Genomic DNA, 25367 nt, shown 5'->3' on the forward strand with positions numbered 1-25367 from the left:
ACAATAAATAAAAACAAAGCAAAGCAAAATGAACAAGTTTGGGTGGCACTTCTATCCACTCTCAGTTAACAATGTTACTTCAAACACTTGACATTTTATGACATTTTAGGATACACACCCATATGCACAACACACATATGTGTACCTGTATGCATGTGCTAGAGAACAGAAAGCTAAACAGAAACTAAAATTAGTTTGCACACACAACTACCTACAACTGATCGCCCAGGGCAGAAGTGGGCACACTTTTCCTACAAAGAGCAGACAGAGAGTAAATCTTTGGGCTTTGCAAGTCATACGTCTGTCACAACTACTCAGCTCTGCCTCGACAAGGAGAAAGCAGCCACAGAAAATACAGAAACCAACGGGTGTGAAGGTGTTCTGATAAAACTTTATTTACAAAAGTGAGTATGGTGGGCTTCAGTTCATCACTCCAGGGCAGTGTCTCCCAAAAGTATTCTAAGGAGCACTACTTTTAGGGCTTGTTAATAAGGAATGTGGAAAACTAAGATGGGAAACAGATTTGGGGAAAGTGGGAAACAGGTGTCTTCATTGTAGCACTGCTCAACAGCTTTAAAATGTCAGTGTGCACCCTGGCCCTCCCAGGGATAGCCCTTATGGTATTTTTCAAAACGTCAAGTCAGAGAGTTAGTGCTTCATAAAAATATTTTTAAGACTATAAAATTATTTATAAATCTATAAAATCTATAAAATATTTTAAAAGACAGTAATTATTTCAAAGGTACCTATGTATCTAAAACACTTGGGTGGGGTCACCTTTGTAAAATTTACTATATATTTCCTACTTACAGAGGTAAAATATAGAGAATGTAATTTAGCCTATTCTAATCGAGACAGGTCCCTATAAATCATATGCTACTATCCTTCCTGTAAGATTATAGTTTTGTAGGGCATTTTTTTGGAGGGGTTCTTTTTCCAAGTCATTGGAAATTCAGCTATTATTTCTATTTCTCAGTCTGCTGCATCATCTTGCTTGCTGCTAATTTCCAGTTTAAAAGGTCCCAAAGCATTGGGTACCTGGCTGGCTCAGTTGGAAGAGCATGCAACTCTTAATCACAGTGCCGTGAGTTTGAGCCCCATGTCATAGGGTAGAGATTACTTAAAAATAAATAAATAAAAATAAACAAAAAAATAAAACATAAAAGATCCCAAGGCACCATCTCCTGGGTTAGTCTACAAAACAAGTTGTAGGAAAGGCTAGAACATACTCAGTGAAAAAAGGATTCAATGGTCAAAGTAAGTTTGAGAAATACTACTGCATTCCATATTCCCTCCTGGAGATTCAAAATGAATATAAATCGAATAAAGGCTAAGAAGTCCTGAAGTAAAAAAAAAAAAAAAAAAACATTGTTTAAAACACACACACACACACATACACACACTGTTCAGGGGCACCTGGCTGGCTCTGTTGGTACACCTTATGACTCTTGATCTTGGGGTCAGTGAGTTTGAGCTCCACACTGGGAGTCGAGGTTCCCTTAAAAAATCGTTTAATTTAACCTACCCTTTTCCAAATTATCTAAAATAGAATTTTTTTTGGAAGCCTTTCACATTGCTTGGCAAAATTGGCCTAAACACACATACAGACCCAGACATACAGAGATCAACTAATTCTTAGAATCAGCTGTAGATTATTAGAATTAGCTAATTCTTAGAATTCTATGTAAATTAAGAGTCAATAAACTTAAAGTCATGACCTTAAGGATACCTTTTCATCGATTTTCAACTTTCTTTCCAGTTATTCCAGGTTAAAAAAACAAACCCTCCAAGGTAAGACACTTCCAGAAATCCAGAGTGTTACTCTATTTTAAAGAAATGCACTTTTCTCGTTTTAGCTCCTTGGTGATAACGCCACTCTGTTATTACATTCCCCCTCATGCCCTTAATTTCCTATGTGATACAGGAAAAGGTATTTGTAGCTCATAGCCCCTATGTATTACTTTGTTTCCTTCCTCAATAATCAATACTTTCCATTTCAGCTTTTAATTAGTACATCTATACCTTGATATGTTTTGCAAATATGCTGAATATATACATGATAGACATTCATTATCACACAATCAGATGTTAACAGAAAAGCGTGAAGAGTCTGTTCAAGTTAAACGACTATTAACATTCCTGGATTCCCCTGTCCAAGTTTGTGCCTTTAAAACAAAACAGGATCCTATATATGTCACTTTAACCTTATTTTTTCGAGTCAGTGTAGTTCACACTGCATCTTTCCATGTGAACAAACGCGGCCCTAATCCTACTTTTAATGGCTGAATATTAATGTTCTACCATATAGAATGCCATGATTTCTTTAATCAAACCCCTGTTGATGGACAGGCTGGTAGTTTCCAATTATTTTGCTAACATAAACAACACTGTGATGAATATCACAGACATAGATTTTTGGGAACTCATCCAATTAGTTCCCATGATGGACTTCAGGCTGGGTTCTCTTCCCATCCAAGTCATCCTAGGTGGCGTTATATACAGTAGTGTGCGCCCTACCTCCTGTCCCTGGTGGTGACCGAGGGATGAAAGGGCAGCAAACCTCGATAATCCAGTGATCCACTACACATCTAGGTGAGATGGGCTAGTCTGAGTCTCTCAGGATGAGAGATAGCTTCCAGGGAGAACCGGATTTGGAGAACGGCTGACAAGGCCACGATATGAGTCAATTTGCCACATTCAGCCCTCAGTTACCAGGCAGAAATTGTACCTTGCAGAAGTAGATGCCATAGATGCCATAGATGGATGCAAGCAGACCCCTGCAGAGGCAGCTAGTCACGTTGATGGGGGTGCGCTGTGAGGAGGGTCCAGGGGCTGCTCTCGATGGGCTTCTGGATCATGGCTTTGCCATCAGAGAGCCCTGAGGTTAACCCCCATTTCTGATTCTGGCTACATGACCCTGGGGAGATTACTTAATGTCTGTACATCTCAAGTCCTTCAACTCAATAACATGACTACTAACAGTATTTGCCTCATGAAAGATTAAATGAGAAGATAAACTGAAATGCCTCGTACATACCGAACACCCAGTATAGGTGAGCTCTCGTACTTAGAGTCTTATCATTATGATCTGAGCCACCATGGGTCCAGACACCTGGATGGATGCCCTGGGGCCTGGAAAACTGGCCTTTCCCAAAGGCCTCTCTACATACATCCTGGTGATAAGTTTAGGAAGCTTGAGTGAATCTCCTGCAAGCAAAAGAACCTAACCAAAACAATCCTTATGATTAATTTCTAGAGTTGGATGACCAGGTCAAAGAGGAGGATATATAATTCTCTTGGGAGAAACTTCTACTACAAGTTATTCATGGTGGACATTGCTGTGAACTGATTCCTCTCAAATAATTCAACCATGTGATACCTAAACTGCAGAAATGCTTGGTCCACATGAACTGAGGATCTGTAATTGGCTGTTTTAATACAGTTGAGTTATCTGTGTTCAAGTTCAGTACGGGTCTCAAGAATGCCAACCAGAACTGACAGCGTACCTCCCGCCCCACCAGAGCTGCCACAGTGGGTTGGTTCTGCGTAAATACTCAAGCATATGAAGAGTGGGAGAAAAAGATGGCTCTACTAGCCAGTGCTTTAGAGAACAATGTGGCTAATGCAGAAACTCGGGCCTGATCCATAACCGCTTTCCACTCTCATGAAGGCAGTGGGGCAGGACAGTTTCTCCCTTCTCTACACCTGTTTCCTCCTCTTCACCCCTCAGGCCCTCTGACTGCTGGGTGTTAGGGCAATGCTTTCCCTTTGCTTCTGCACAGACGGAGGATGAGAGGAACGGGAAGAGAAGGAGGTGTGAGCCGGTGGGAAATTATCTCAAGGCCATGTTTCTTAGAATGGCTCAGGGTCCTTAATCTGCACCAAACAGTTAACAGCAAAAAATATACAAATGAAACCATACCTAACAAGAGTTTACAATGGCTTCGCAGAGGTGTTCACCACAACCACGGAGTAGCCATTTCACAATGGAGATGGCCAGGCCCCACCCAGACCCAATGCACTGCTGGGTTAAAATTCATAGTGAAAAAAATATTTTTAATGGTTGCTTTAGGAGTTCCATCAGTTTCTTCTGAGTTCCATCTGGTTACCCGATCTCTGGTCATATCTGGAAGCACCTGATATTAACAGTGGGCTCTCAAAGTCTACATATGCCAAATATATCTACAGGAAGAAAAAGAAAAAGTCAAACGTCTCCAGTGATCTTTGTAACCTCAGGCTTTTATCTCAAGGATATTGAACATACATACTGTTTAGAAGTTTAGAATGGGAGCATGGGAGTAGTCACAATACATCAAAAACTTTGGGTGCATGTCGATGAGTTTTTCTATTCCTCAGTAGTTTTCTATTTTGGGAGGACATAATCCCACGCGTACCGCTTACAGCATCTGGGTACTTTCCTTAAGACGGGTCAAAGGTCAAGGGTTTCAGGAGGGCCCCTGGCTCAGTTCCTGAAGAACACTGCAGATTTGCTACTGACTTAAAATAGGGCCACAGTTCTTACCATTTCAGTGTTAGGGTCATAAACACAAATGACCACCTGAGACCACAGAGGACCGGATATGAGCTACTTATAGTAAAACCGAACCAGGGAACAAGAATGGCAGGAAAGCTGCCTATTTTCTTGTTGTCAGGCCCTTTGAAGTAAACTATTTATTAAACATTATATTACAGCGCCCAACACAAAAATCTTTGAAGGCAGTTTATACCCCCCTGCACAGGGGCCCACTGCTAACGAAATGTTTCCTTTTCCTCTTAGGTTTTTTTTTTTCCTTTTGTGAAACTGAAACCCAGATTGCTTTCTTCCATCTATGAAACTAGCTGGCATGAGGCACCCCTCCTGGCAAAAATGTCCATGAATAGGAAGAATGTTAAAAACAGACACCAACCCATCACTTTCCACCACACAACGTAAGGAGACGTGCTTATCAAGAAGCTACCAAATAAGGCTTGGCGACCTCTCCAAAGTTGAAAGCTAGGTTACAAGAAATGAAATCCAAGGAGTAAAAATGGCAAGAATTCAAACAATAGGGTTTCAATTTTTAATTTAATTTCAAATTTATCTATTGCAGTACCTGCTTCATCACTAGAGACCCGATAGGTCTCATTTCAGTTAGCATTCTTCCACTTCTCATTGAATAAAGTCCCCGAGATCCACCAGTGACAGTTACATTTTAAAGAAATGCTCCAAAGAAGAGCAAAGGGTGATCTAGTTTACTAACCCGATCACTAACTTAAGAGTCTTCCCCCGGAAGCACAAGGAGAAGAAACAATATGTCGCTAATGGCAGGAGCCTCGCTCACTCCCGAAAGGCCCGCTCTCTAGCTCAGTATGTGCTGAGAAGAGAAGGACAGGGCCTGGGCTGGACACACGGCTGGGTCTGTCTCAGTGTGGCTGGGGACGGCAGGAAGCTCTTTAAAATCTAGAAATACATCAAAGGGCTAATGCAGATTAAGCTCTCCTCCCTTTTTCCTGAAAGGCTCACTTTTGTTCCTAATATAAAGACTTAGATATTTCTTTAGAACATAAAGCAAGTTGTACTTTTAATGATGGATTAAAAATTATAAAAGTAAAAGATGGCTTGTTCTCGCTGGTCTTTCTTTTTTTTCTTTCTTTCTTTCTTTTTTTTTTTTTTTTCAAGTGATGAATGCAGGAAAAGACCAGTCTAGGACAGATTCATCTCTTGCTGACCTTCAGGGATGTTGAGTAAGCCAAGTATGATGTTAGTACAAGGTCGAATGTGGATAATTTAGTCACTTTTTTGTTAATCCCATTATTAGAAATAATAGCACCTAGAGTATATAGCTTTAAAAATAATATGAATTTTCACTCTAAAGAGTGTCATAAAATAAACTTGTGCTCACTCTGATCTTTTGGAATAGAAAAGCTTGTCATGTCAACAGAATAATTGTTACTAATGGATGACCACTCTCACAAAGAAGTTCCCTGGGCGCCTTACACAGCCTACCGCCCAACCAACTCTCCGTGATTTGCCAATCCATAGCTCTGTCCCCCTAGCCGAGGGAGGGAGGGAGTGCTCTTCCTGTTTGCCATTAGACATTGCACTTGAACCTTGGCCTGTTCTTTACTCTTCCTCCATCAACTATGACCCTGCTTCATCAACTGTACTTTTTCCTCTCTATTGCCTCCTTCTGTTCAGTCTAAAAAACAAGCTTGAGTCATTCCCAGTAAGAAAACAAACTCTCCTTTGACTCAGCATCCCCTCTGGTTTCTGCCTTCACGGTGCCCCCAGACCCCACCCCCCACCCCGGCGCTTCACCTTCCCGTGTCTTCCTCTGGTCTCCACCATGGCCACCTCCACTCCCCACCATGCCTGCTGCAGGAATGCCGCTCTACCCCGCGGACGGCTTCTCTGAGGCGTCCACATGTTAGATATTTCAGGGGAAAGACAGGATAGAAATGTTCATAACAGAACAAAGAAACAGAGCAAGTCACACAAGTTAGAGACAGACTCTGGATCTAAATTAGTTGTCCTTAGGATAAAGCCACCATAGCAACTAGAAAGTTCCCAGGATCATGTCTCATAAAGGTGAACACAAGTTTAGTCCTTGATGTAAAATATATTTCCACAGTGCTGGTTAAATTTATTGAGTGATCATGCCAAGAATTATACTAAATGACACGTATGCATTCTCTCACTTAGTTCTCACAATAAATGGAATTATTACTTTCATTTTACAAACCAGGAAACTGCGCTTAGAGTAAATAAGGCTAAGATCAAACAGCTAATGTGTCTGCCGGACATTAAAGCAGGGACCTTTAATCTTTACTCTGTAAATTACATTAAAATTTGTTTCAATATTTATTTATTTTGAGAGAGAGAAAGAGAGAGAGCAGGGGAGGGGCAGAGAGAAAGAGGACAGAGAATCCCAAGCAGGCTCTGTGCTGCCAGTGCTGAGCTTACTGCAGGACTCGATCCCACGGACTGTGAGGTCATGACCCGAGCTGGGATCAAGAGTCGGATGCTGAACTGACTGAGCCACTCAGGCGCCACACTGTAAATTACATTTCTAAAAAACAGACTTTATGTTTTAGAAGTTCTTTAGGTTTAAGCAAAATAAAGTGGAAAAGAGAGGGGTTTCCCAAATACTCCCTGCTCGCCACATGCAGGAACTCCCTCATCATCAACAAGTAAGTTGCTTTCTGTATACAAACAGGGGGGAAATACATAATTGAAGTAATAATTGTAAACACAAGAGAAATTCAAGAAAGGAAGCAAGATCTTTACATTTGTGGAAAGAGACTTAAGACCACAAAACTAAAAAATGGCTTTTACTTTAAAAAGGGAGAATAAAGTGACAATCTTCAGAACCCAAAGTCTTCATCTTCCCCCTTACTCAACTTCCCTGCTCCCAACTCAAAGGGGAGCTCTGAGAACTGATCTCAAAGGCCTGTCGTTTTGCTCTGAAAGGCTAAGAAAGGTAATCTGGGTGGGACAGGACAGTCCCTGACCTGTATGGTCCTGTAGGACTTTTTCTAATTTATGATACCTTGAAAGTGGATACACATTCAGGAGAAACCACACTCTGAATGTGAACTTGGATCTTTCCCAGGCTAGCAAACAGTGGTCTGATCGTCTCTGGTGATGGCGGACAGCTCCCAGTCAGCCATGCCACCACAAGGGTAGGCAGCCGCACATTGACAGCCCTTCTGCACCCAAACGGCCACTCTGTCTTTCCTTTCAGTACAGCATTCAATAAGTTAACACTTGATTATAGAACAGGCTTTGTGTTCAATGATTTTGTCCAAATGTAGTAAGTGTTCTAGGCTCATTTAGGATAGGCTAGCTAAGCCATGGTGCTCAGATTAGGTGTATTAAGTGCATTTTCCATGCACAATATTTTCAACTGACGATGGGTTTATCAGCACATAATCCCATCCTAAATAGAGATACATACTTACTATATCAGCTCATTGTATACATTAGCTGGTTGCCTCTGGATACTTACTTGTGATTAAACATTTTTTTTCATGTCTTTATTTTGAGAGAGAGAGAGAGAGACAGAGTAAGCAGGGGAGGAGCAGAGAGAGAGAGACACACACAGAATCCGAAGCAGGCTCCAGGCTCTGAGCTGTCAGCACAGAGCCCGATGCAGGGCTCAAACCCATGGACTATAAGATCATGACCTGACCCAAAATTGGCCGCTTAACCGACTGAGCCACCCAGGTGCCCCACTTATTTGTGATTTATACCCTGTCTTATATCAATCAGCCCATTTCCCCAGGACCTGGAATACTGTATGACATGTAATATGCACCTAACAATATTTGTTGAATGAATGAATGAATGAATGAATGAATGAATCACAAACTTCCACAGCTATGCAAAATAACAGTGGGGCATAGACAAGGACTTTTCCATCCTGGCATCTGCTAATTTTGAACTAGTGACTCGTAAAGATACTTAATATGTTTTTCCTTCTGCACAATATTAGTGCTAATTAAATACAGTGTCAGTTATTATATCCCTTACAAACACATGTAGGTGGTCTACAGAACAGAATTACTACCTAAATGACTAAGGAATTAAATGACTAAGGAATCAAAGTATTTGAAGCTTGATATTTTCATACTATCTTAGTTTCCAAAGCAAAATATCCATTCACAGGCAAGAAGAAACCACCCCGTAAAGTGCAAAAAATATTAGTTGGCTTATATCTCAAAATGTTACAAGATAATCTATTAAAAATTATACAAACAGAGCATTAACTTTCTCTTCGATGCTGATTATTCTTTTTTCCTCTCTATGTAATGACCTTCCAGCACAGTGTGTGTTACCATTAAAAGAAAAAAAAAAGCCTAGGGAAATGAAAGGAATTTCTTGCTTTAATATCAAAAACATTTTACATACAGAAGGAAGAGACAATAGTGCAACAGAAAATACACAATAATTAAAATCAATGCGCTTTGTTGTTTCATTAGGGTTAAGTTTGTTTTTAAAAGAAAACAAAACAAAACAACGAATACACTGCGTTATTTCTGAATTAGGAGTTCTAGAGAACAGAATCCTACACAGAGAGTATTGAAAAATGAGTCCTATCTTTACACCTGCTAGCTGGCTAGAAATCAAAATGACAGACATCGGATGTGAACTAGACTTACTGAGGTGAGGTCACAGTGCGTACAAATACTTGAGTACCTGAAACTAACAATGCTATATGTCAATTACCCCTCAATAACAAAAACGATAATGACATGCTGGCAAGGATGGGGGGGAATAAATGACTCACATACTGCTGGTGGGAATGTAAGATGGGGCAGGTGCTCTGGAAGACAGCCTGGCAATTTCTCCAAAAGTTAAACATAGTGCTGCCACATGACTCAGAAACCCTCCTGCGGGTATGCACTCAAGAAAAATGAAGACCTACGTCCACACAAAAACATGTACAGGAACGTTCACAGCAGCATTATTCATAATAGCTAAAAAGATAGAAATAACCCAACATCCACCATGCAGGATGGATAAACTGTGGTGTATCTGTCCACTGTAATATCATTTGGTAAAAAGCTAATGAACTACCGATGGCACAAGAGACAAGCCCTCTGAAAACATGATGCCAAGTGGAAGAAGCCCCTCATGACAGATCACGTACTATAGGTTTTGTTTCTATGAAGCGTCCAGAATAAGCAAACACATACAAACAGAAAGACTAGTGGCTGCCAGGGGCTGGCAGGCTGGAAGGAGAATAGGGGTTAACTTCTAATGGAGAAAGGGCTTCTTTTTGGGGCAATGAAAACGCTCTCAGATGGACTAAGGGTTGCACAGCCCTGTGAAGAGATTAAAAACTACTGAACTACACACTTTAAATGGGTGATTTGTGTGGAATGTGAATAACATCTCAATTAAAGTTTTTTTTTAATTTAGTAAACTCTACCCCCACCATGGGGCTCACACTCATGACCCCAAGATTGAGAGTTGCACGCACTGACTGAACCAGCCAGGCACCCCTAAAACTTTGTTTAAAAAGGCCTTACAGTCAGCCATTTGAAAATGCTCTATAAATCAAGATCTTGGCATCTCCTGGCCACTGGAAAGGTAAAAACAGGAGGAATACAAGAGAGACAAGTAGTGAACATGCAAAATAGCTACGAGGAAAACAAAAACAGCGACACTGCAATAAGCCTATTAAACAGATTGCTTCCGAGGGCTGATACTTGGAATTATGTTGTAAGCAGGACTATGCCAGTCAAAAAATAACTACTTTTTACAATACTTAAAAGGAAGATGTGAGTCTTTAATTTGAAGATTCCACCTAAAAGTCAAATTAGCTTATTTGCATTTGAAATTGAAGAACAAAAGAGGTTCAGTTTCTAACAGTTTCAACCCATTTTAGACAGACATTAAATATTTATTAAAATGCTGTAGTTTGAAATAATGCTATAGGCACCAGAAAGAAAACAAATATGAGCAATTCAATTCTATACCTTCTGTTCCATAAAACTCGCTTCTCCGTGGCAGGTGGTACAGAGAAGTCTACCCAGGGGGTTAATCAAAATTCCCTTAGAATAATTGAAAAGCATCTGCATTTTTTCCCCAGAAACCACAAAAAAAGTCACAGTAAGCAGAACATATCATCTTGATTATGAGCCCTGAGACTGTGCCAGCACAATGTGCCGTCCCCCGAAGTTAGGTGACAGGACACAGTATCATTGTGTGATAAGCCAGTGATGTCTCCCTGAAGAGAGACTGAGAAACCCAAGAAAATCAAAAGGCGATGATAATAAGTTGCATGTGTGATGTTTTGCTACAATAGCAAAGCAAACCCTAGATTGTGACAAACGTAATCATTCTCAGGGCAGGCTGGTGCTGGGGAGGACCTCGGAGGTCACGAACCCCAACCTTTCATTTTACAACAAAGAAAACAGAGGTTTGGGAAGGTCACACAATCAGTTTAAAGCATTACTGGGGCTAAAATGAGATCTTTCAGGGCTCTTTCGGTGAACTGTTTTTTCTGAATGTATGTATTATGGGGGCGGGGGGAGGGAACCCAAGAAACAGAAAATTCTTAGGAACTTTCGAGAGTTGCTTGTGTGAAACTCCGCACATACGTGTTAAAAAACTAACCATCAGTGAAAGTGCATCACCAAAGAGTTTGGGGACACTCAAAATTCCACCCGAAGTCATCTGCGCGTCGGCCTAAGGAAAGCAAGACCGTCGTTCCAGAGTCTGGGTCTGTGGCAATGGTTTCAGCAGCCGCAGGCTGGAGCCACGGGGGAAGGTGAGCAGCAGCACTGAGGCACAGAGAGGACGAGGTGGCGGACATTCAAGGGTGTTCCTGCTCACGGTCAGAAGTGATTCTGTCACGGGCGCGGGGGGTGGGGGTCCCTCAGTCCGTTAAGTGCCGACTCTTGGTTTTGGCTCAGGTCATGCTCTCACAGTTTGTGGGTTTAAGTGCCACATCGGGCACTGGGCTGACAGTGTGGGGCCTGCTTGGGACTATTTCTCCCTCTCTCTCTGCCCCTTCCCTGTTAGTGCGCACGCGCTCGCTCTCTCTCTCTCTCTCTCTCTCTCTCTCAAAATAAATAAATATTCAGCATAGCATAGGTACACTAGGTCTCTCTCTGCTCTGATGGCCCAGATTTTTTTTTTAATAATTCTGCCTAAGCAGCCTTCCTAATTATTCTGATGGCATCACTCACTTGGTGTTCTGAAGAACAGACTTAAATTTGGTCACAGGAAGAAATATTCCTCATCTCAAATTAATAACCACATACTGTGGTTTAGACATTCGTCTTTGTGAGTTTAGTTGCTGTGAGTTCCGCAGGATGGGATTATTTCCAGGTTCTCTGTGTATTAATGGAGGGGGGTCTCCCCCTTACTTCTTATACTGTTTTGACACCTTGGAGGCCCCACAGGCCTGGGGAGAGCCTGCTCTTCCCAGGGCTGGCTAACTCTGGAAGTCAGTGAGGAACTCACCTGGGAACGTGCCTTTCCCACGCAGACTAACCGCACTCACTCACGCAAGCCATTGCTTCTCGTGCCCTCAATCACTCCAGGGCCAGGTATCAGGCAACCGGAGACCTCCGGCTGAAGCCCAAAGCCCACCGAAATGCAAACCTAGTCGTTTTCCCTGCCCTACCTTGGCTTTCCTGTGGAAATCCCAATAAAGGCTCCTGTCCAAGCTTTCCCCTTGGCTCTTTTTTGCCTCCTGACAAATCCTAGTGCTTTTGCAGTGGCCTCGTGTGGTGTGGGGGCACCCCCTGCTCATGGGGAATGTCAAGTCATTCTTTCAACAGCATTAACTTCTGTGTCGACACTCGGTTACCTCCATAAATTAAAAACCCGCAGGCACATTTCAGAGTACCCTGCAAAGTCAAGACCAAACCCCTAGAACCACCAAAGGCTAGGATGCAGGCCACAGGGTGTAGGCACGCGGAGGTGTGAGGTCAGGAAGCTCCTGCCTGGGCGCCACCCCCCTGCTCCCAATCCCGCCTTCAAACCCCAAGCGCCGCCGTTAGGAAGATACAGGCTTTATGAAAGCTCAGACATGCTGTGTGCACACATGGAGTACACAGCATGTGTTTATATAGGTTTATTTTCAACAAATTGATAAATTGATATCACAACAGCTAATTGATCTCTTACTCTGAGTAGCTGCGGCATTAACAGAGACGATTCAACAAGAAAACCCGACTGATGGGCAAGCCTGACATGTAAAAAGTTTGTGGGTTTTTTTAAATTACATTTAGATACAATCAAGAATTTAAAAAAAAAAACAGTATCAAAGTCCTTTGGATCATAAATGATCCAAAAAAAAAACTGATCCAAGAAAAAAACCTCATTTAGAGGAATGATGTGTTGGTCTAAAGTTTGTGAAGACACAAAAGGCACAGAGAATCATCAAATTAGGATGAGATAGCGAAACAATGTGTGTGACATACATGTGCCTGGGGCCCAGTTCTTTCCTAATATGATCAAGATGCTGGCAATTCCGCCCATTTACAAATAAGCTGGGTGAGGGAATCAGATCGAAAAGGGTCAGGCAGCTGCGGACTACCTGTCCAGGGGACCCTAGGTCTATAAAGCAGTAGAGAGCCCTGTGAACGGTTGGGGGTTGGGGGCATGCGGGGATGGGGGCATGGGGGGACGACCACAGGGAATTCATGCCCTTCCACAACCACTGTCTCGACTCCGACTCTCAACCTCGGCATTGCTGATATTTTAGGCTGGATAATTCCCTTACAGGAGCTGTCTTGTTTACTATAGCATATTTAGAAATATCCCTGGTGATGCTTCCAATAAATTGTAAGTCTACCCACTCGATTCCAGTACCAGCCCACCACTTGTAATAACCAAAATGTCTCCAGACATTGCCAAGGGTCCCCTCAGAAGCAAACTTGTTTAGGGCTCAGAACTGCTAGTCTAGACTCGCAATACTGCAAAATATTGTCAGGTACACCTTATTTCAAAAACTACCCATGTTATTTCTAAAATCCTCTGAGGGGGCTCCTAGTTTGGTTGAATAAAGCAGTGGGGGGTAGGAAGGGTTAAATACTCAAATAAGGACAATTTTTTACGACACACTTAAACATGTATTCCACAATCTAACGCGGAATGTTCAGTGAGGATGTAATGTTAATGTAAAGCGAAGATGATATCTCAATATCATCTGAGGTTTTTCTCACCTTCTAATTGAAAGACTCTTTTTTTTAAGTTTATTTATGTGTTTTGAGAGAGAGAGAGAGAGAGCGAGCGCCTGCGCGCAGAGGAAGGGCATTAGGGAGAGAGAGAGAGAATCTCAAGCAGGTTCTACACTCCCAGCACCAAGCCTGATTCAGGGCTCAAACTCACGAGCTATGAGATCATGACCTGAGCGGAAATCAAGATTTGGATGCTTAGTTGATAGGCATCCCAAGTAAAAAGACTTTAACTCAAATTGCAATTTTAATCTATTTTTGATATCTGGAATGATTACTTGGATAAATATCACCTCTCGTAAAAAGAACACCCCCTCCCTGAATGCAAAGTCAGCGCGAGGAAGCAGAGGCAGCGTTTATACTCTATCCCGTTTAGTGGCTGGTCCCGAAGTTCAAACACTTAAGAGGAGGGTTGGGGCCCCTGGGTGGCTCAGTGGGTCTGACCTCATCTGTAAAATGGGGGTTCTGCTGAGGATTTCCAACAGATGTGGGAGCTGAGGTGCCAAATGTAAAGCGTTGGGCACACTGTAGGCCTTCAAGGAGCATTGTCTCCTTGGTCCAGGGTCGCCAGCAGCTGAGACAGGAAAGGGCCGGGAGAGCTCTGGCACACAGTGTACATTCGGGGTGACTGTTAAAACTTAGGCACTAATCATTTCCCTGCCCCTAAATGAGGCAGGGGCTCTACTTCAAACAAGGGCACTCCACGGTTTGCCATGTCCCCTGATGCTTGGTAATTACCTGGGGTAACGAACACTGATACCTTACTAATGACCATGGCTGTCCCCCACAATCTGAGAATTTACACCCGTACACCCCCCACGCCAGCTCAGGAGAGCTCCCTCCCAGAAACACATGCCTGAGACTCTGACTACTATTTGCCTCTCGCAGGTCCTGCCGGGCACCCTGGCCAGATCCTTCCCACACATGGGGGGCAAGGGCCACAAAACAGTAAAGAGCTATGCAATTATATGCCAGCCAGGAAAGAACCAACACCCCACTTTCTTCAGAGGGCACTGTGAGGTGCTGTAGCTCACTCTGGCACATCTCACCAGGAAGAGTCTACAGGACTTTTCAAAATGGAGGACCAAACGAAGAGCAGCAGCTTCTGAGATAAAGCACTACCTGCACCTTCTCCCTGTTGACTGGGCCCGGGAGGCTCTTTGGTAAACGGTAAAAAGGATCCAAACAAACAGAATGCAATTACAAAAATGAGAGCTTTCATGAACAGCTGCCCACGTTGGATCTAGATTACAATCCGAAACAAGGAAGACTATACCCACCCCCAACGGCTAACAGTTAAAAATGTCACTAAAGCAAAAATCAAACATGAGGCTAAAGTTTGTTGTCATTTTCTGTGCACAGGCATTTGAGTAAGTGCAGGTGTATGTAAGATTATAAACTTCAGTCCAGCGAAGAGTATCACATCTATTCTAGAGAGTTCATCTCTCCACCATCAGACTTATTAGTGAAATGGGAAAGGAAACCCTGAAACCCCAACTGTTGCCTATAGTTTAAGGCAGTGGTTCTCTGCTGGGGGGGTGGGGGGGGACAGATTTTCCCCTTTCTCGCCCCCAGGGCCACACGGCAATGTCTGGTTGTGCTATCTGGAGAGGTGTTGTGGCATCCAGTGGAGAGAGGCCTGGGGCGCCCCTAAACGTCTCATTAAGCACAGCACAGTCTCCTACAACAAAGAATTCCTTTGTCCAAACTGTCATCACTGCCAAGGGTGAAAAACCCCACTCTAGGCCCAAAATAAAAACGATCACTGTCTGATGGCTATAAAACTTAAGAGATACAATTGATACTATAGATTTAATTATACTGTAGGTCCTATCGTGTCCCTTCCTGGTTAAAAAAATATATATGTGTTATAAGTGTATACACTAATCAATTCAAATAATCAAATGTGTGTCCTACCCTCTCATTATAATAAGAAACATCCAGAATACTGGTTCTTATACTTGACTCACAACACCAGTAATTTAATGTGTGCTGGGTATCCATTTCCTCAACTAGAGACTAATTCTACCATTAAGTGTCAAAATAGATTCTAAATCCTAATCCTGGTGTATTTTACACTGATCTCTACCAAAGCAAATCTCTAAGCCTTACTTCAGACCTACAGAATAAGCTTTGCTGAGAAAGGGGCTTGGGAATTTGCATTTTTAGCAAGGTTTCCCAGTGATTCTCACACAGGTTCAAGTTTGACAACCACTGGCTTTATTTTTTTTCCACCGACTTTTCTTCCATGAGAAAAGAGCTGCCATTTCCAAATCAGTCTTACCATAGTTAAACAGCTACAGTCAAATCATTTATAAATACGGAATCGGCAGCATATAGCACGAGGCCACAGCAGCCTTGAATGGGCTACCTGAAATAATGTCTCTTCCAAAGTGAGTCTGGTAGAAGAAGGCCCTGGTTGAGTGTCCGACTCTTGACTTCTGGTTCAGGTCATGATCTCAGTTTGCAAAACTGAGCCCCGAGTCAGGCTCTATGCTGACCGTATGGAGACTGCGTGGGGTCCTCTCTCTCTGTGCCCCTCCCCCATGCTCTACCTCAAACTAAATAAACAGTAAGGAAGGAAGGAAGGGAGGGAGGGAGAGCCCATAAGTAATCATAAAATTCCCTGTATCAGAAGTATTTTGTCTTGCAAACTCAAGATTTCCCCAGTCAAGATTGTTCTTGGTAAACATCCTTACTCTTCAAGTGCGTGTTCTTAAGCACCTGGCTGCCACAAGGTACAGGTTCACATACATGCTTTGTACTTAGCATTAAATGGCAACACGTTAAAAGCCACACAAAAACCAGACTTTGCAAATAAAGATGTATTTTCCCTCTGAATTTTTCTGTGACTGAGCACTGAATATAAGCTCATCTAGAGATTATAATTTCAGATGAGAACATGTCCCCAAGCAAGCAAGAAAACAGGAAAAAAGTGCAAGGCAAATGGAAGCAAAGGGAGAGTGTATTAAACGTGGGGGGCGGGGATAGAAATAACTGAGCTACTGTCTGTCAGGCACCTATTATTTTCAGGCATTTGACAAACACAGTCTTATTCAACCCTCACCACTTCCACAAAGAAGACATTCTGCTAATGAAAAACACCGAGGACCAGAGACATTAAGTAACTGGATGGAATTCACAAAGCTAGTAAGTGGGACATCTGGGATTCAGACTCAGGGAATCGAGGTGTCTGCAGCATTCCTCCGCCTACCCCCGCTCATCCCAATATCCACTAATGGTAGTGGTTTGTGGAAACTGCTTGTGAACATATAACTCATTAATTGCAAATATTTTTAATTGACATATCAGAGTGTTGTGTGTCTTATTTTTATAATGTCTAAACTGCTGTATGGCTTATTTGTCTTAGAAATTGAATGGAATCAAATAAGCATTCTAAAACACTAAAGCATCATACAAATGTAAGGCGTTATGTTGTTCATTAAAATTAATTTTATTTTGAGGATCCCTGGCAGATGGCAGCAGGATTTTGAGATACTTTGAAATAATTAGTGACACGCTAGGATACTGTGAAATCATGACTGAGGTTACACTAAATTGGCTCCTAATAGCCACATATGATATAAATGACTTGGACAATGGATAATGTCATTTTACCCATGATATCAGGCTCCGAGCCTCCTCCCCGGATGCGGGCATTTCCCAGGGGTCCGTTCTGGGCCTTTCCTCTCCTTCTCTACCGCCCCGTGGGGTGATCTCAGCTACTAGAGGCTTCGCATCTCACCTCTGCATGTTGACCAAGCTTGCCCTTAACGTTTTTCCTGATCTCCAGACTAGAAATGTCCCTGATCCCTGAGATGTTTCCCTGGCATTTCAAACTTAAAACAGTCAAACATCCAACTCATGGTCTCTCCCACCTTTTCCCTGCTAGAATCCCTCTCCTCTGCCTGGTTTTCTCCCTCAGGTGATTGTATCAGTGATCACACATCTAGACACCTCAGAATCATCTTCAACTCTGCCTAATACACACAACTGGACACTGGGTCCTCAAGAGGAAGTTCTCAAACCCACTCTCTTCTTCATCTGCTCCCCAAAGTTCTCTCTAAAATCAGAACAAAACAGGGGTGACTGGGTGGCTCAGTTGGTTAAGCATCTGACTCAGGCTCAGGTCATGATCTCATGGTCCATGAGTTTGAGCCCCACATCAGGCTCTGTGCTGACAGCTCGAAGCCTGGTACCTGTTTCAGATTCTATGTCTCTCCCTCTCTCTGGCTCTCTCCCACTCGCTCGCTCTCTCTCTCAAAAATAAACATTGACAAAAAATTTAAAGTCAGAACTAAACAAACCACACCTCTTCTTCAAATCTTTCAAAGTCCAGAGAATAAAGTCCGGTCTCCCCAGCAGGCCTCTGCATCACCCATCTACTTCCACGTCCCATACCAGCCTCTGCACCTGCCTGCCACCCTCACCAGCTGACCTGCTCATTTATTTTACACCCTTTCCTTTCTCAACTATCATCACAGCCTCTGTATCAGAAAGAAAAGAAAAGAAAACAAAGTTAACAGATCTACAATTCCCTCTGCTACCACATCAGCTTGTACATAACCCAGCTTGGCACTTACCATGTCCTCATGGTACCAATGTGTCTGTCTATCTGGAGCCAGTAAGTTGTTTAAAGGCAGAGACCTGATCACATTCATCCAGCAAACTTCCTAGCACCCAGTGCAACAGGCAGTCCGTGATTTCTTTAAAGTGTTATTCAAAAGGCAATCCCTTCACGGGACATTAATAATTGCACTTTCACAGGATATACAGCTTGCCAATCTCACAAGGCTAGAAAAGTAAACTTAGTTACATCCCAAAGGGCGGTGTTTAGGTTAGTTACATAGTACACAGAAAGCATGTCACCACAAAAACAACGCTCAAGAATGAGATTGCACTGAAGCCCATCTCAAAAAATTTTATTTTAGTGACATTTTGGCTGAGATTTTGCATATGGAGGGAAAGGCAAGACAGAATGCTATAGAATTACTTTTTCGTAGTATGGTCAAATGCATCGAAAGAACAGAGCGACTTCATCAACCCTCCACAAAACAAAATGTCTGCCCTGTGGCTTCCAACCCATCTCTATGGCTGGACAGGCAAAGGGTGAGGAGAAAGGAGCCCTGTGTGGATGGCACAGGAGTGGCCCTGTGCTGAAGGCTCTGGGGTTTTATGCTGGACATTTCCCATCTCCCCCCAGTTTCCCCCAGCCAAGGAAATCAGGATGGGCACAGCTGGGTGAGGTGAGCAAATCCCAGGGGGTGCAATTTGGGCAAGGGGGATGGGCACGAGTGGAAAGCCAGCAGCACTTGGGGTGATGGCAAAGGCAGGCATGGGTGAGCATGCACGAAACCCCAATAAGCCATTGTTCACTCCCAAAGCCCCACGAGGAGAGAGAAGATGGGTTACAGAAAGGAGACAAGGCAGATGGAGTTGGAGAGGAGTCAGATGTGCTGTAAACAGAGGACTGCCTGCGAGTCTGTAAGGTACACAAGACTGACTGAGTTCCCTGGAAATTTATTTTTGGGAGACAATAACCAAAACAGTATGACATCACTCCCTTCTCAAGAGCACTAAGAAAAATAACATGGTTCTTTGCGTTTTCCGATTAGTTGGAGTTCAAACAAATGGGGGTTTACTGTATCAAAATTCAATCTCCATATGTGAGTTTTCAGAAGAAGTAGAACTTTTTGATGATGTTTATACATCTATAAATATGAATAATGCAGATCGTGGATCTTGTGGTATCAGATGACAAGACACAGCCTAAGCCTCAGCTCTTGCTAATTAAACGAATCAATTAAGAGACTACAGTTGCAACTGTGTAGCTGCTGTTCTATAGTAGCAATAACAACCCCACGGGGAGGTCTTTTACTACATTAAAATGCCGTCCTCCACAACTCCATCCGATATTATTAGAAACAGTTATTTGTGTCTTGCTGTCATATTAGTAGCAAAGGCAAATTATGGAAATATGCAGACCAGAATGGTCCCAGTATGAGATCAGGTTGGGTTTTCAGCCTGCAAGGGAATAATCGCTGAAATTCCAAAGTTCCCCAAAGTTCTTTAATGGAACGGATAAATCTATCAGCACAGCATCCATTTAGAAACTAGGTAAGGGTCACATATTTACATACTTTCCTGCTAAGCTGATACAATTCAACTAGATGAATTATCATATTAAGTTTACCCTCCTGAGTTAAACTGATGGAGTTCAAAATTGTTTTCGATGGTTGTCATTAATCGCTGTTACTTCGTAAACACTTACTTTGAAATCTAATTGTGCTGGTGCACCAAGGGTCATATTAATAGCATTCTTAATGGTAAATCTTTGTAAAACATGTTTATTCTACTGATATTATCACTCAAGCTTTCGAGGCTAATAAGAAATAAAGCATATTTATTATCAATAAAAACTTAATTTAAAATGTACAATTTGAGGTTTAAATTAGCTTTAAGAACTTCACCGTGATTTGGTTTCATTAAGATCTCTGGCTAAGCTTCAAAGACACACAACTGGATGGTTCCTCAAGATTCCTTGGGTAAACGCCTGCAGCACAGCTCTGAAGAGCTGTTGGTTATAACCTGAGCTTGTTTTCGCGAGAAAAAGATTTAGTCTTGGTGAGATATGTTTGACTTTGTATTATAGTACTTAAAAATAATAGCACTTTAAAAATTAAACATACACAATGATTACAATACAAAACTTTGGAATCAAACGGTAACGTGTGCATTCCTACAAGCAGTAACGGAATATTCATCCTTATGGTAAAGCAGAGTCAGGTAAGGAATTCTAGGTAAGTGAAACACTGGACATCTTCCACTTCTTCGGGCACTGAAACTATCTGGTGTACACAAACTCACAGTTTCACCAAAAATATGCAAACAAGACAAACAAAACCTCAGACAGATTACAATTTGCAATAGGCAGATATAGCTTGGAAAAATTCCAGGATATGTAGCTTACCAACTCAGTGGATTATATATTATATATATATATATATATATATATGTTATGGATTATATATTTGTGTCCCTCCCCAAATCCATATGGTGAAGCCATAACGACCCCCAATATAATATTTGGGTTGGGAGGGCCCTCTGAGAGGCAATTAGGATTAGATGAAATCAGGAGAGTGAGGCCCTCATGATGGGATTAGTCCCTTATAAAAGGGAAGGTGAATCACTGCATTGTACACCTAAAAATTAATATAACACTGTATGTTAATTAGCTGAAATTAAAATAAAAGCTTTTACAAAATAAAAACAGAATGAGAAGAAAGCCCAGAACGTGCTCTCTGCCACGTGAGAATACAGCTAGAAGGCAGCCGCCTGTAAGCCAGGAAGAGGGCCCTCACCAGGAACTGAATCTACTAGCACCTTGATCTTGAACGTTCCAGCCTCCAGAACTGTGAGAAATAAATGTGCGTTGTTTAAACCATCCAGCCTACGGTACTGCGTCACAGCTGCACTTAGTGGTTATGGCAATAGCTGGATTATACAGTAGAGCAATTTGTTTTTCTTAAGTTTTTTAAAGTTTATTTTGAGAGAGAGCGAACGAGTGCATGTTAGTGTGAGCGAGTGCAGGGGAGGGACACAGAGAGAGGGAGAGACGGAGAGACAGAGAGAGAGGCTGTCAGTGTGAAGCCCGATGGAGGACTCAATCCCACAAACTGTGAGATCATGACATGAGCCAAAATCAAGGGTCGGACACTTAACTGACTGAGCCACACAGGGTGCCCAGTGAGGTAATTTGTTTTTAAGGCACTCTGCTGGTAAACGGCTTACCTTAAAAGTTAGAGAAACCTGGTTTTGTGTCTTGTTTCTAACAGTTATTAGCACAGAATAGTCATTTAACCTGCCTGTGCTCACGTTGTGTTCTGAAAATTAGGCATTCTCGTCCTCCGTGTTTCCACATGTTTAAGTGTGGGCTACAGGTGATGGTCACAGGCAAGAAAAAAATGGCAGTACTCAAGTCAGCTGTTAGTAAGGTCTAGACCTAAGGAATAATGCTCTGTTCATAAAATATATTTTTAGGTAAACTGCCTGAGGTAGTTTTCAACTTTTCATACACATCAAACACGCGTTCATGCCTGGCCATATGGAGTGTATACTGGGGTGAACACTGCCATCCAGAAAGTCATGTCCAACTGATATTTCAGAATGTGACCCCTTGCAAAGGGGGTCTTTGCAAATGTAATTAGCTCAGAAGAGGTCTTACTGTAGAAGGGTGGGTCTTAAATCCAATGACTGGTGTCCTCGGGTGTCTGTGACTGAATATACACAGACCCGAGTTAGAGAGCCATGTGAGGACAGAAGCAGGGACCGTAACAACGCAGCTACAAGCCAACAAACAGCACGTGCTTCCCAACTACCAGAAGCTACAGAACAGCCATGAACCTGATCCCTGGGAGAGCCTCCAGAAGGAGCCAGCCCTGCCCGAACCTTGATTTCACACTTCTCATCTCCCAAACTCTCAGAGAACACAGTTCTGTTGTTCTAAGCCACCCAGTCTGTAGCAACCTGTTGCGGCAAACTTAGGGAACTAACACTGTCCTATATCCTATTTTTTGGGACTGGTTAATTAAACTGATAGATGCCAAAGATTAAAATGTGGATGGTCTGAATTTTTATGTACGTCCAAATCAAACAGGCTCCTCTGAATCACAGAGGCACAAATTTCATCTTTCAATACCCTTCACTAATTCAGAAGAGTTTGCCTTTCATTACATAAAAATACTACTTAACAATTTTTAAATCAAGTTCAAACAGTAACAGAAAGGAGACACCTTACACTTAGCTTTAAAGTTGAAGAGCCGAAAGCTTTAAAGTGGACTAAATCCACTGTATCTCCAATCCCTACCTTTTATATGAAACTGAATCTATGGAAGTGGACGTGAGGCTCTATGAACAAGAAGACAGTCCTTTAAGTTCCAAGGCTATGTGTCAGGATAAGCTAGGTGAGGCTTCAGAAATTACACTGACATCTCAGTCCACGGAAGGTTGGGGGCACAGCGCCCATCTTCCTCAGGTACACCTGCTGCTAGGACTCAACAACCAAGCATGCAGCTTCCCAGGCAGACATGGGAGGATCTAGAAAGCTCACAGCTGCTCTTGGCTTTCCCTGACCAGAGCACAAGACCTCACTGTAGGGACACTATTCTCCACAGGTTTCTCGTGCTTTTCCACTTCTTGTGAGCACAGCACTGACCGTCCTTTGTTCTGGACTACTTTTTCAGGACTGTTTGCACAGCAGTGTCTCCCTCAGAGTGAAGGGAAGACATGCACCTGTCCACACAGACACTCGGGGTTCTCTGAACCCAACTCGGCTCCTCTGCTATAACACAACCCACTGTGTGAGCAGGTGTCCCCCTGCCTTCCTCACGTTGCCCTGTGGGAACTGGAGCTAAGGCAGTGGTGTGAAAAAAATGATATTCTGGCTATGCTATTGCTGTAATAAACTGTCCATCTCAGACCCTGGAGTCCCGTCTCTTCCACCAGCATCCATGACTATAATGGGTTAATCTGTCAGCTTCCAATAATGTAAAACCTCAGACCCTCTACTGTCTTTTTTTTAAATTTAATGTTTATTTTTGAAAGACAGAGAGTGAGCTGGGGAAGGGCAGAGAGAGGAGACACAGACTCTGAAGAGGCTCCAGGCTCTGAGCTGTCAGCACAGAACCCGACACAGGGCTTGAACTCATGAACTGTGAAATCATGACCTAAGCAGAAGTCGGCCGCTTAACCGACTGGGCCACCCGGGCACCCCAGACCCTCCATTGTTCTTGACAGTCACTTCCATTCACAGCTCATAGTCAGAATTAGTCATGTGGTCCAACCTGATCCTTCTTGCCTTATTACTAAAAATGACAACAACATAAATAGACTAAATTCATGCACTTATACAGTCTCACTCCATAGAAACATGGGCAGAAGGCTTAAGATGTACTTTACAGAGTAGACTTAATGGTCAATACACATAAAGGGGCAACACATGCAGAAAACTATGTTCTACTAAATTAATAATCAGGGTGTGAATTAAAACCACAATGAAGACAACACTGACACTGGTAAAAATTAAGAAGTCTGAAAATAGCAGGCACTAGTGAAAATGTGGAAAGGACTGACTTCATTCACCGCATACTCGACGCACATCGACCCTAACAAAGCTTTTGCACATGTGCAAACCAGGAAACAAGCACTCATGTACAGAAATGCTTAGTGGAGCACTGAGTTACAGCAAAAACACTGGAGACCACACGGGGCTCCGTGACCAGTCAGGTGGGCCTCACAAATAGCACAGGACCAAACCACCACGCCACAGATGATTACAGACTATAATCAATCCTAACTGACTGATTATAATCACAGTTCCCTGTGAAGGAGGAGAAAGGGTATCTGCTAAGATAGAGAAGGAGCAGACAGCAAACTTCCAAGGTAATGAAAATATTTTGTTTTTAGAAAAACTCTGGTGGGTATACAGGTATTTCTTTTATCTTTACTCTATGTGGCTTATAAATATTTTTATAATATTTATTTATTTTTGAGAGAGAAAGAGAGTGTGAGCAGGGGAGGGGCAGAGAGAGAGAGGGACACACAGAATCGGAAGCAGGCTCCAGGATCTGAGCTGCACAGAGTCCGATGTGGGGCTCAAACCCACAAACTGTGAGATCATGACCTGAGCTAAAATCAGACGTTCAACCTACTGAGCCACCCAGGCACCCCTAATAGGATCTGAAGTGAAAAAAAATCAATATGCAAAATTGTGACTCAATTCCCTTAGAAATGTGTACTTGAACAGCTTATGAAAAGCCCACAGCTAAAGCATCCTCAATGGGAAGAATCTGAGAGCTTTCCCCCTGAGATCAGGAACACGACAGGGGTGTCCATTCTTACCACCGTTGTTTAACATAGTGCTAGAAGTCCTAGCATCAGCAATCAGACAACAAAAGGAAATAAAAGGCATCAGAATCGGCAAAGAAGTCGTCAAACTTTCACTTTTCGCAGATGACATGATACTTTACATGAAAAATCCAATTGACTCCACCAGAAGCCTTCTAGAATTGATCAATGAATTCAGCAAAATTGCAGGGTACAAAATCAATGTACAGAAATCAGTTGCATTCCTATACACCAATAATGAAGCAGCTGAAAGAGAAATCAAGAAACTGATCCCGTTCACAATTGCATGAAAAACCATAAAATACCTAGGAGTAAACCTAGGTAAAAGACCTATATGATGAAAACTATAGAAAACTTACAAAAGAGATTGAAAAAGACACCAAGAAATGGAAAAACATTCCCTGTTCATGGATAAGAATAAACATTGTGAAAATGTCATTATTACCCAAAGCAATCTACACATTCAATGTAATCCCCATCAAAATTGCACCAGTGTTCTTCTCAAAGCTAGAACAAGCTATCCTCAAATTCATATAGAACTACAAAAGACCCCAAATAGCCAAAGTAATATTGAAGAAGAAAACCAAAATGGGAGGCATCATAATCCCAGATTTAGCCTCTACTACAAAGCTGTCATCATCAAGACAGTATGGTATTGGCACAAAAACAGACACACAGACCAATGGAACAGAACAGAGAACCCAGAACTGGGCCCACAAATGTACGGCCAATTAATCTTTGACAAAGCAGGAAAGAGTATCCGATGGAAAAAAGACTGTTTCTTT

The 25367-nt window shown here is 42.4% G+C and overlaps 1 protein-coding gene across 3 annotated transcripts in view; it reads right to left on the reverse strand.

The window, feature by feature from the left end:
- Positions 1-25367, reverse strand: part of PCCA (propionyl-CoA carboxylase subunit alpha) — a 403439-nt gene that overhangs the window by 49594 nt on the left and 328478 nt on the right. The gene's annotated exons all lie outside the window — the stretch shown is intronic.

This window comes from Suricata suricatta, chromosome 4 (genome assembly GCF_006229205.1).
Source record: "Suricata suricatta isolate VVHF042 chromosome 4, meerkat_22Aug2017_6uvM2_HiC, whole genome shotgun sequence".
In the NCBI taxonomy this organism is placed as follows: Eukaryota; Metazoa; Chordata; class Mammalia; order Carnivora; family Herpestidae; genus Suricata; species Suricata suricatta.